The sequence below is a fragment of the Euprymna scolopes genome, chromosome 9, assembly GCF_053919585.1.
Source record: "Euprymna scolopes isolate OS-2025 chromosome 9, ASM5391958v1, whole genome shotgun sequence".
Taxonomy (NCBI): domain Eukaryota; kingdom Metazoa; phylum Mollusca; class Cephalopoda; order Sepiida; family Sepiolidae; genus Euprymna; species Euprymna scolopes.
The window spans coordinates 57,320,565-57,333,366 of record NC_136490.1 but is presented as its reverse complement, the minus strand read 5'-3'; positions in this window follow the sequence as shown (position 1 = coordinate 57,333,366).

The window sequence follows — 12,802 nt, the reverse complement described above, 5'->3', positions numbered from 1 at the left end:
GTACCTATTTCGCTGCAAGCAACTTCCATCATTGCTTAGACTGTCAGACTTGTGTGCAATAACACATTTCAAAACAACGGCAGTCTTCACCGATTATGTTTCAAATAAATTTTTTGTAAGTCAGTCATTCTTTAGATTAAACTTTCAGTGGTGTATCGAGTTTGATTTTGTACACGCCATTTACATTAGTCTGTCATATTTAATTTGGAGATTACATTTGGTTATTATGCCACACTAAAGTTTGAAAGAAAATTCTCATCTGTCTGTGATAGATAAATGGTCACTTATGTATGTCATGCTCATGTTCACATAACAAACACACACATAAATAGTGTAATCTAGTAAAATTATCCCTAACATTATTTCATTACACAATTTTATTCCACCATAATGCGTTTCTGTTTCTTTGTATATAAGTCAGCTATTTCATTCTTTATAAATTAACTTCCTCACCTGTGTCCCGAAATGTTATGTTCAAGTTCAAAATAATCGTTTTATAAGTCTGTTATATTTACGTTTTAAACAGCATGTTCCTTAGTCTGTCGTGCTTACGTTTGAAATAATATATTTGTCGTCTGTCAATCGTGTCAGGTTAGTTATGCGTGTCATATAATGCTGGATGTCAGATTCAAGACCCAGAAAATATTCTTTACAATGAGCTGGCCGAAGGAAATAAAAACTGTAGGACGATAGCTTAACAATTCGGTTTGCATTTCGAATCGTGGAAAAACCTAACTCAGAACTGATGCTCATAGCGTACTGCACGCCAAAAGTAAAAACACGACTGCTTAATCGTTATGCCATGAAGAACGCGAGAGGATATACGTTATTACACAAGACAGAACAGTAAACGCATCTGCTACAGAATCATCGCACAAGTATCTTATCCGGACCCTCAGAAGAACTGCATGATCACAGTCATTTTTGTAATGATGGACGTACATTATCATAATCCTTAATTTTCAAAGTAGATTTCTTATGTTCTATCTCATTTACGATTTAAATAGGATTTCAGTTTATATGCCATGATTATATTTTTGTTAGTTTGTAAAGCTTATGTTTGAAACGACATTTCCAATGTTTTTTCATACTTTGGTTTCAAATATAATATTTGTTTATTTTTTCGGCTGCACTAAAGTTTAAAATAGAACTCTCATCGCTTATCTGACAGATTGCTCATCTTAAGCTTGTTCATTTATTTTCTTGTTTCATTTTCTGGGCATATTCATTGGGTTTTTTCTTCTTTTGTTTCGTTTTCTGTTTTTTTCGAAAGAATTGGCAATTTAGAACAAAAGACATGACAGAAATTACTGTACCTTAAATTCTTAATCATGCCTTTTAATCTTGCATTCTCAATCATCTCTTTTAGTTTTGAATTATTAATCAAAATTTCCCATCCTTAATTCTGAGTTATGTCTTTTGACCTCGACGTGTCATAAATCTAAATTTTTTTTTAACATTGCAATCAAACGTTATGTCAATAATAAAAATTAACAAACGGAAATAAAAAAATTAAAATGGTGAAATATTCCGTCCAAGCATCCTTCTTCCAATATTTTACCATTTTTTGTTCTATTCTTTTGAATAAAATGAACATGAACAATTGACAAAGAAATGCATTTGTTTTTCCTCTCTGTATTAGTTCATTTTTTATAATTCTAGGATATTTTTCTTCTCCTTCCAATAATATTTTCTATTTTTAATATTTTTATCTTTAGCAATGTTTTCTATTTCTTATTTTTTGTCTCTGTTCTTACTATTTTGAAATTCTTAGACTCGCTTTTATAATTTATGGCATTATTAAACTCCTGAATCTTGTCTGAGACGTCAAAAATCTTACAACGCATTGCTCGACGTCTCTAGTATCTTTTAATAGCTTATTACAAAGCGAATCATCTTTTTTGTTTTCTCCATGAAGATTAAGACTTTATTGAAAGTTTAGATGATCTTTGGAAATTTTAAATCTGCACTTTCTATTTGACGGCAGTAATTTTAAGTAGTGATTAAATAGATATAACAAGATTCATTAATCTTTAATAAAAATGCCGCAAGACTTAAATTAAAATATTCCAAATATAATAACGGACTTTAATCGTAGACTAAATTATAATTATATAAAAAGATAAAAAGAACCCAAAGTTACTTTTTTAATATCTTAATCGTGATTCATTGTTATGCACACAATAACAGACTTACTGGAGCTATGGAAATTCCACGGTGTTTTCTACATTAAGCTGTATAATGTATTATTAATTCTAATAATTGGAGTCGATGGTGGTTTAGCTGTTTTCGGGAATACATAATGATCGCTTAATTGATGTATAGGTGAATTCTCGACATATAAATATATATTAAAATATACAAATATTTATTTAAATAGATATAGACAAGGGTATCAGTTCTGTCATGAAGGATAGAGAGACATACCAAAGCTTCATCGAAAAAATCAAGCAAAATGTAAATGATTTTATTTACATTCAAAAGGAAATTATTAGGGACGTTCTAATAGTAACTACTCCTATTTTTCGTCCCAACGAATCAGAGGGTATTGTAAAGTCCAATAGTAATGTCTTCTATTTTTCGGCCTAAAAATCGTAATAACAATATGAAAAAAGAAATTCTAGAGTGTAAAAGGTCACTGGTTTTATGATACTATTCCTGTCTTCATAGCTCTTCAACTTTTGAAGTTAAACAATAAAAACAAAATGTATTAAATTTGGAATGACGCTCGTAATTAAATCATTAGTTTAATGGGAAAGAACTGTGGCTAAGTGGTTGATGATAAGGACAGACAATCCGGATGTACGAAGTAACAGTTTGTGTTACTTTAAAATCAGTTTACTCTATTCTTAACCATTTTGTAAGGATCATCAGGTGTTTATCATGAAAAACTGTTTCGAGGATTAAAAAACAAAACAAAACAGCGTTACATCTCATAGCTTCCCAGTAAGATTAATCATAAAAAAAAATTATGCCCTAATTTTTTTAAATGGTCCCTTATTTTGTTTGTAAATATTCACTTAAAAAAGAACAAGAAAAGCGTTCTAGATGTCATATCTTGTTCTTTTGTTCTAGTTTTTGCTTAATAAAAATATTACCATTCTATGTGGTGTCCGTTAGGCTCAATAAAAATGCGTTTTTTTCTAGCAAAATTATTCATATGCAAGTGCATACGAATCAATTATATTACTAATCGCCCGATACATTTGGTTAGTTTAATTTTTTTTTAATATTTACTACCGAGCACCTCCATGTAGCCCGCTTGTAAAATACGCATAAATATTATATTTCATATAGAAACTGAGACAGGTGCATCATAGTATTATTATTTTTTCTAAACATTTCACCTCTTTTAAGTAAAAGAAATACACGGATTTAGATCGAAACAAAAACCTAAAGAATGTGAGTGAAGTACGATAACCATGAGGCTAGATTGACACACTCTTCATAAAATGTTTTAACATTGTACTTATTTTAAAAAGATGAATCTGTCATGATAACCATTCACGCATGCACATTCGTGAAACAGTTAGCAAATAGATAAAATCCGACCACCCCCACGTATTAATTTTTCAATTTCAACCCATTAGCAGTCCGTTTGTTGGGATGAAAACCGAATACACGTTTTCCACATGTCTACATATACAATATACCAAATTTCAAGTCTGTAAGTACAACATTCTATTGAGTATATAGGTTGAAAAGTGTACTCACACACGAATTTTCACTTTTATATGTAATTGTTTATAGAGATAATTCTCTATATTTATTTTATTCATTGGTTGAATAGAGTAAAACCAATATTTAATATATATTAGCAAGGCGATTCATGCAAATTTCGATTTTATGCAATTTTAACAATAGGTATTATATCTATTAAGGAGTATTCCTAAAATTGCAATTTCGTTACTATATTTTTAAAAGTGTTGCATTCGGAAATACATCAAATTTACATTGGATATTATTCCATATTCATTGGGAACTAATTTAGCAAAAGTACCTGAATTTTAATTCCGTCCAAAGCTAAAAAGCTTACAGCAATAAAGACTACAAATTTTCTTGAATCAAAATAAAAAGTACAAAAATGAATTTTAGACGCAATACTTATAGCATCACATGTTGATTTAGTCTTTGGTAAGAGACAGAAAATAGTACAAAAATTGTCGGTGTGTGAAATTAATTTAACTCCTCTAAAGACAAGTATTCAACTAGTATATATATATATATATATATATATATATATATATATATATATATATATATGCGTGTGTATATACCGGAAGTAAACCGACTAATCCAATGATATATTTATACAGGGTGACCCCAAAACAAACAAAAGCTAAATGAAGGCCATCTAGAACATATGCTGTAGAACGGAAAAAAAAAGGCCAAAGACTCTAGTGTTTTGATGTGCTGTTTTGAATATAATAAACTAGTTATGAGCAAAGTTTCATTTCATTCGGACAAAACACTAAAGAACGGGGCCTAATTAGAATTGGGGCCGGTTTTTTGGGGTCATCCTTTATTACATTCAATTTATTTTATTAGTAGCATAATTCGTCTCATACGCGTTTCAGTGAATAGTTGAAGTTCACCAAACAACTTATCAGAGACGGATTAATGTTCCTACGAAAACATAGTTGCAGATGTATTTTCACTGGATTAAAAAAAATATTAAAAGTGATTGAAGTAATTATAAATTCTTAATAATAAATAGGATTAAGATCTTAAATGTTATATAATTATTTTATTATCTTTCTGGAGTAAAACCCCATTTGGGATCCAGTGCCTACAAGAGTGTTTTCATTGATACATTGTGATATTCGAATACAGTACAATTATCAGTATATTTCTGAGTTTTTATATTTAGGTTCTAATATTTGCAGCAATAAAGTGTTTATAAAATGTAGATGCTGATCATAAAATATAAAAACAATCAGTAATTGAAATTCAGTCGGATTAAATTTGGGATTCCAAAGATAGTTCTATTACCATATACGAAACTACATTTGAGAACAAAATCCGCTATATATTGATTAATTATCTAAGTTCTAGAATAACATGAACTAAAAACGAAATGGTTCTCAATACTAAAGTTGACATTTATTCCTTATGATATTTAATAATTCATTAATGTATTTAATTATAGTATATTTATATATATATAAAGGCTACTTTTTCTCTCTGTGTGTGTGAGTTCGTTCGTTATAAACTCAAAAACAGCTCGACCAATTTTTATGAAATTTCACACAAAGGTATTTGCTGTGTCTGGCAGTGTTTTTACTAAGGTTTTGCCTCGAAATGTTGTGTGCAAATGAAAATGACCCGCCATTTTGCAGGTCGTTGTTTAGCGATGAGCCAGACCGACGCTGACATCGTATGTTATGGAACTGTTTGTTCTACTACTACAAACTTTACAGCACACGCACCGACGCACACATGACTATTACAGCGTTTTTTCTCTTTCTTTTTTTTTTGTTTGACGAGGTAACTTGTTAACGTTTTTTTCGCTAATTGGAAAGACGATTGCTGATACAATTGGACAATTTGCTTTCTTGCATCAAACATTCACAGACGGTAATTCTTCAATTACAGCATAAATACAACTTAATGGTTTTTTATATTTTAAAATGGTTCTTCGATTTATGTTCATTAACTTGACTTTAACACTTTAAATAACATTTATTTATACAAATACAAATTCATTAACTTACCAAAAATGAGTTTTCTTTAACTAACTAATCAAAACAAAACACTCTTCATAACAACAATAAAACAACATTGCTTATAAATTACTTATGCATTTACGAACACTTATTTAAAATTCTCTCTTTTCTCATTTAATCTTCTCATAAATTTCGATTGAGATATTTTCGAACATTTATATTTTTCCATATTTATTTTATCTTATACTCCGTAAGCATAAAAATGGCATTAAATCAACCTCCTACCAAGGTTGGATAATACTGCTAGTATACATAAATATATATATGACTATAAATTTAAGCATTGATATTCATATTAAAACCCCTTTATTTCTTTTTATAAAGAAAATACAACTTTGTTATATATGGATTATGAAATTGGATTTATCTGCAAAAGATCTGGATAATTTGCATATTCCTTTAAACATTCTTTTTAATTAATTCCTTGTTGGATTTTTTCGTATTTCTTTTAGGATGATCATTTTTAGTTTACTATTACGCGTAATTCATGCAGATATTCTACATGATTTATACTTGCGTTATATTTGCGTAAAAAGGTTATAGTAAACACACACTTTTTTCTCTATAAATTGATATATGCGTAAATATATTTGTTAAAAACAGTTTGCCTCCCAAACTCTTCTGTTAGTGGTTAGTCTACAGAAATGAAACTTTATATATAGGATTTAAAACCCATGCAAAAGTTATATTTTGGTTTTAGCATGGGAAATCGATGTAAAAGTGTTAAAATTATAAAATGGAATTTGCTAGGTGAAGGTCGAACGACGGCATTACGAATATATATGCATAAGGTAATAGCTATGAGTTCATGTTATAACTTATAGTCTTGTAGCAAACATGTCTTCACAGTTCAATCATTAACGTCAAAGGATAACGTAAACCATGGACTAAACGTTTTGGTTTCTCTTCTCTGTGGTGGCATACGAGTCATTTGTTATTTTAAATCAGAACTATATACTGAGTCCAATATAATATCTATATATTAATTTGCTTGTCCGTACGGTGTCACGTCATCATCATCGCAAACATTAATTAATGAAACGCGTCATCATCCTCGCAAACATTAATTAATGTGAATTATCTCCCTTTATCGTTCAATCTTTATCAGTCAAAAATCAGTAACCGTCTATTTATGGTTCCGGATTATTTTAAAGGCAATTATGCATAGAAGGTACCGTTCCAGTTTAAATAGTATAGTATTGTACTTACATTTTTAACGATGTCTTCTGTTTATTATTTTAGTGTAATATGGAACGCTTATTCTATTTTATTCAGTAATAAATATATTTTTTACATTAAACGTTACGAGTTCGTTTTTTTTTTACTGTGCCACTTTGTTTTTTTTATTTACTTTTTATTTACACAACAAAAAATATGTTTAGAAATACATGTTACAAAAGTCAAGAATGACTTTATTAAATAAATCACCAAAGTCACCATTCACAAATACACAGAGTCAAAAGATATTTTACGTCTTGTTCTGTTTTGTTTTTGTTTTATGGCATATCAATCCTTTTTCGTGTTATTTAATGGCGAATCGAGTAATTTTGTAACATTTATACAGCTTCACGTTGTTTACATAGTTACTTATGTTTTGTTCATTTTATTTTGCTTCTTTTACAGGCAGTCATCTTCTAATGCCCACCGGCACAACAAATTTTTTTTTAATATGAAATAAAACAGTGTTTCATTACTTACGATTTAATTTATTTAAAGAAATATTTATTTCCTATTTAAAGATTTTCAGTATATTATATTTAACTGACGAATTTTTCCATTATTTTTATTACATTGTTAGGTGAAGTTTCAGAATAGTTAATCCCCCTCCCTATATTAAGAATGGCTTTCAGCATGATTCTTACAATAGCGGTATCACAGTTTTTTTTTTGTAAATATCCAGATACGCTACTACAGAACACCGACCACTCTAATTTGTTATTTTTATAGGAAATTGAGGTCGCTGACAACGAATCTGATAGTCAAACTTGGGGAAAATTTACCGTTTGCATGGTATTAACCCCCGAACCCACGAATAACTTTCCACCATTTTGCAGCTTCCGTTTACGCTACCCGCATGCGCTGCAGCATGAACGACGGCTTGCTTCACCTAGCAAACTGCCATCTCACATGGCGTATCAATCAAAAAATTACGAACTGACATTTTTTTGATGACTTACAGTTAAAGAAAAGTACAACAAATTGGGGGACATTTTTTTTTGTCTCGCGTAGTTTTTAATGTGGTTTACAAAAACTTAAGCACACAACATCTTTATGTTTTTCATTTTTTTTTTTATAGAACTTATGTGGCTTAATAGGTGCTTTTGCAGTTTAGTTAAACGTTTTTCCATAAGTAACGCACCAACATTTACCAATTGTTCTAATTGGTAAATGTCGGTGCGTTACTTTTTGAAAATTCTATGTTCCAGGTTAAAAAAAACCCAGATAAATTACCCCCCTACTCCAACTTGGAGTGCTTTCCTTTTCTTGTTTTATTTCTTTTTCAGCTAATTTTAAATTTTCCACCCAAAAAGTGCTATAATTTATTTTTGAAAATTAGAAAATACTATGTCCTGGAAAAAAAATCCCCTACCCCAACGTAGTTTGCTTGGTGAAGCCGTCATTTATGCTACAACGTGCATGCGGGTAGCATAAACGGACGCTGCAAAATGGTGGAAAGTAGTTCGTGGGTTCAGGGGTAAATACCATGCAAACGGTAAATTTCCCCCAAGTTTGACTATCAGATTCGTTGTCAGCGACCTCAATTACCTATAAAAAAAACAAATTAGAGTGGTCGGTGTTCCGTTTTTTTTTCTTATTTTAAAACAAATTATAAAAAAAAAGATACAAGACCATTAAATTTTTTTTCATTAAATCGCTATTTAGGTGAAGGTTCAAAATAGTTAACCCTTCTCCCCATAACCGTTTTTTATGCAGTAAAATACTTTGTTTCAATAATTATGGTTTAAATAAATATTTATTTCTTATTTAAAGATTTACAGTATATTTTATTTAACTGAAGAAATATTTATTGTTCATACATATATTTTTCCCTTATTTTTTTTACATTGTTAGGTGAAGTTTCAGAATAGTTAACCCCCTCCTCATATTAAGAATGGCTTTCAGCATTATTCTTACAATAGTGCTATCAAAGTCTATTGATTTTTCTTATTTAACAAAAATTATAAAAAAGATACAAGAACATTTTAAACATTTTTTCGATAAATCGTTATTTAGGCGAAGGTTTAGAATAGTCAAAATCTCTCCCCTTATTAAGAATGGCATTTTATTATTTCAGCATGATGCTTACATTTTTCTTAATATAAAAAAAGATACAAGAAAATGTTAAGCTTTTTTTTTAAATTAAAATGTTAGATCAAAGTTCGGAATAACTTACTTTATAGTCAATTAGCCAGCTTACTTAACTATATAACATTGACAATAAATTTGATAGGTATAACCTACCTCACATGATTTTGATTATCGAAAAATCAAAAGTTAACTGTACTTCGTTAGATTTACAGAAACACTTCATTTTCTATGCATGTAATACACAAGAATCGGAATATTATAACAGATTACAATGTTTTTATGGAAAAAACTTTTGTACAGAAAATTCAAAGTGTTCTATTTATATTATCAGGAAGTTGTGATGCATTAATTGAAATCTATATCAATAATTCGACTTAAAAAATATTTGTGAATTTCCAAATCTTCATTGAATAAAATTCAAAATAAATAGAAAAGTCTATCGCATATGTAAAAGTTGAAAGTTGATTATTTAACTTCATTAAAAGCCATCAAAGTCAACTAAGAGCTGCTCAATATTCTGGCTTAATGGATCATTTAGCAAGGAATGAAGATGGTCATTCTGGTGTACCAGTTATTCTACCATCTACACTTACAGGAAGTCCTAGGAATCTACAACAGCTTTATCAAGATGCAATGGCAGTTTTCTGTGACCTATTCATTACTTACACATGTAATCCAAAATGTCCTGAAATATTAAATAACTTGGGGTCATCAGAACTTGCACAAAATCGATGTCAGCAATGTCACACAGTTTTTTAAATTCACAATCTGACTCCCAAGAACCTGCTGACTGACCACTATTCTCACTCCAAGCAGCTGATCGACGTCCCTGTCACCGCCTCAATCATCACCAGCACTTCCTGACAATATCAACAGCATCAGTTACGATCGCATTGACCTTCAATAAAAGTTTAAACTAAAGTTCTCTGTTTGTTCTACTTGCTTCCATACGTTCATTTTTATAAGGAATTTCTTACTGATGTGTTTTAAAAGATTTTAACTACCGTGGAATTTCCACGGGTCCTGCTAGTAATAATAAATACGAAAGATGCATTAATCAAAATATCATATTTAAGCGTATATTACGACTGGGGAATGCCAGGTTTCCTGTTAGCATATATATATATATATATATATATATATATATATATATATATATATATATATATATATATATATATATACTAGCATAGATACCCAGCGTTGCCAGAGTTGACATGAAGTTAGGTTTGGCCACACCTACTATATTTAAAAATATTGACCAGTTTTTCATTAATATATGTCAACTCCATCGTTACCCCAACAAAAATTCCAAAAATAAAAGAACGAATGAAAACACGAAAATGTACTCCCCCCCCCCCGGAAGAAAGCAGAAGGACGTGACAAACTCTCCACCAGATATTTCGGCAGACGGGATATGACGAGAAGCTATTCTCCGGATATTGATCACTTTTTATGACTATATTCCAGTTTAAGCGAATTTCTTTTGTGGTCCGTCAGTCTAGAAAAATGTGTTATTACGGTGTGTTGGTGTTTTAAATAATTCAGATTCAAAAATACCAAAGTAGAATTTGTGTTAATTTAAATACACGTTTTTATGCTATAAAAATGATGAGATTTAACTTATTGTGTTATCAAAAGAAAAAAAAAATAGCAGTTACGATGTCAAAAAAATGTGGAGAAAAACTGGCAAAAAATGTAAATGAAAGTTTTTATTTTCTTTTTTGTTTTTAATAAAGAATCGTAGTTGAATTGGATTGTTTGCTTATTTTAAAAAAATCCACTGGATTGCAAAATCACGGAAATTATTTTATTTGAACCGATTCCAAAAATAATGCTTGAAAATTTGTGTGAAGTAATTTTAGTTTGATTATACGCCGAAAAAGAGAACAAAAACAAAAAGAAGTTAGCATCAAGGGGGAATAACTCAACTCAAATAACTGAAATCGGTTTATAAAAAAAATCCATGTTGATAAAATAACATAAATTTAATATATTCTCAATATATATCAAATTTAAATAATAAACTAAAATAGAACACCTAAAACAATCATCTCACTATTAACAATAACTAACACACCGCTATTTAATATTTGGTCCATAATATCTCGTACATTGGATGGAAGAAATTTTTCGAACAATGACATACTGTGTGAAGCTGTGCAAAGCGAATGGAGTAGCATTTCATCTTCACAGTATTCCCCTTTGGTTTGAAGCATGTCTAAAAGGGTTGATCTTTTAAAGATATCAAAAGGGAATGTGATGCCATCCTAAGCATTTATAAAAGTAAATGTCTTGTTCTGTGTTATTAGTCTCGTTTAAGTTTCCTTGTTCAATTGTTCTTTGTTCAATATAGCTTTTAGTACAATAAAATTTATGAAATTTGTTTGCCCTATTTTTTTTTGCCCACGAGTGTATATATGTAAATTATTTATATAAGAAAATACATTGCGTGCATCTGCCTATATAATAAGGTTACGTCACTGAAATATGAAATATATACTTTTTTTATATATTTATAATTTATGTCCCACATTTTCGACCGAGCACTTTATTTTTTTCAAGGTATCTAGACGCTATATATGCATATATATATATGCATATATATATATATATATATATATATATATATATATATATATATATATATATATAGTTCTTGTTTTTATTATGTTCTGCTTAAATCTTGATGTATAGTTTCATCCGAACGAATTAATCACCTTAGACTTCCATTATCCACTTTCCCTTTCAGTTATTTTATTTTCCTTTGAAATCAGTTTTGAAGATAAATAGAGAGAGGATGTTGAAAAAGAAAAAGAAAAAAAACAGATTTACAGGATTGCAGAAGTAGATCTGAAGTGGTAATCTTTCTTGATTAAACCGCATTTCAGCATTGTCATATTTTTGTTGTTGTTGTTCGAAGACTAACAAGTGAATCGGCTAAAATTTTTCCTTTCTTGTTTTAAGGTGGAGATCAGATAAAGATTAACAAATATTGCTGTTTCCTTGAACACAACGCAACAACAACAACAACAACAACAACAACAAAAACAACATCAAAACAACAACCACGAGAAAAAGATTTTAAATATTTATCGAAGTGCTTAACGTGAATTTTGAGATTATTGCTCGGCTTAAAGATGAGAAACAATGGAAAAGTCTCAAACACAAAAAAAAAAAACTACGGCATTAAAATTATATCGATGGACGTTTTGTAATTCGACAAGAGAACGTGTCTATCACATTTCAATAACTAATGTTTGGTTGATAAAAGCAAGAACAAAATTGAACTAATACATAGAGAATAATTAGACTCTTTTATATATAGCAATGTTGAACGATATAAATATATATTTACTTTTAGTTGTCTGTTATATAAATACATTCTACAACTCTTACATGTATTGCTGGCAGCTATCTTTCAAAATTCATAAAGATCAGTTAATTAGTTGAACAGTAAGTTTTATTAAAAAAAATATCTAAATAATGATATATGTATATATATATATATATATATATATATACATACATATATGTATATGTGTGTGTGGGTGTGTTGGTGTATGTGTGTGTATGTGTCTGTGTTTGTGTACTTGTATAAGTTTATATATTTTTATTTGATGGCCTCAACTCTGTATTAATTAACAGATTATGTTAAATCATTGAATATCTATTCTACACAACTTTGTGAGTAATATTGTCACACTTTTTTATTTGTCTGCCTATCTCTCTCTTTCTGTCTCTCTCTATCGCTCTGTCTGTCTGCC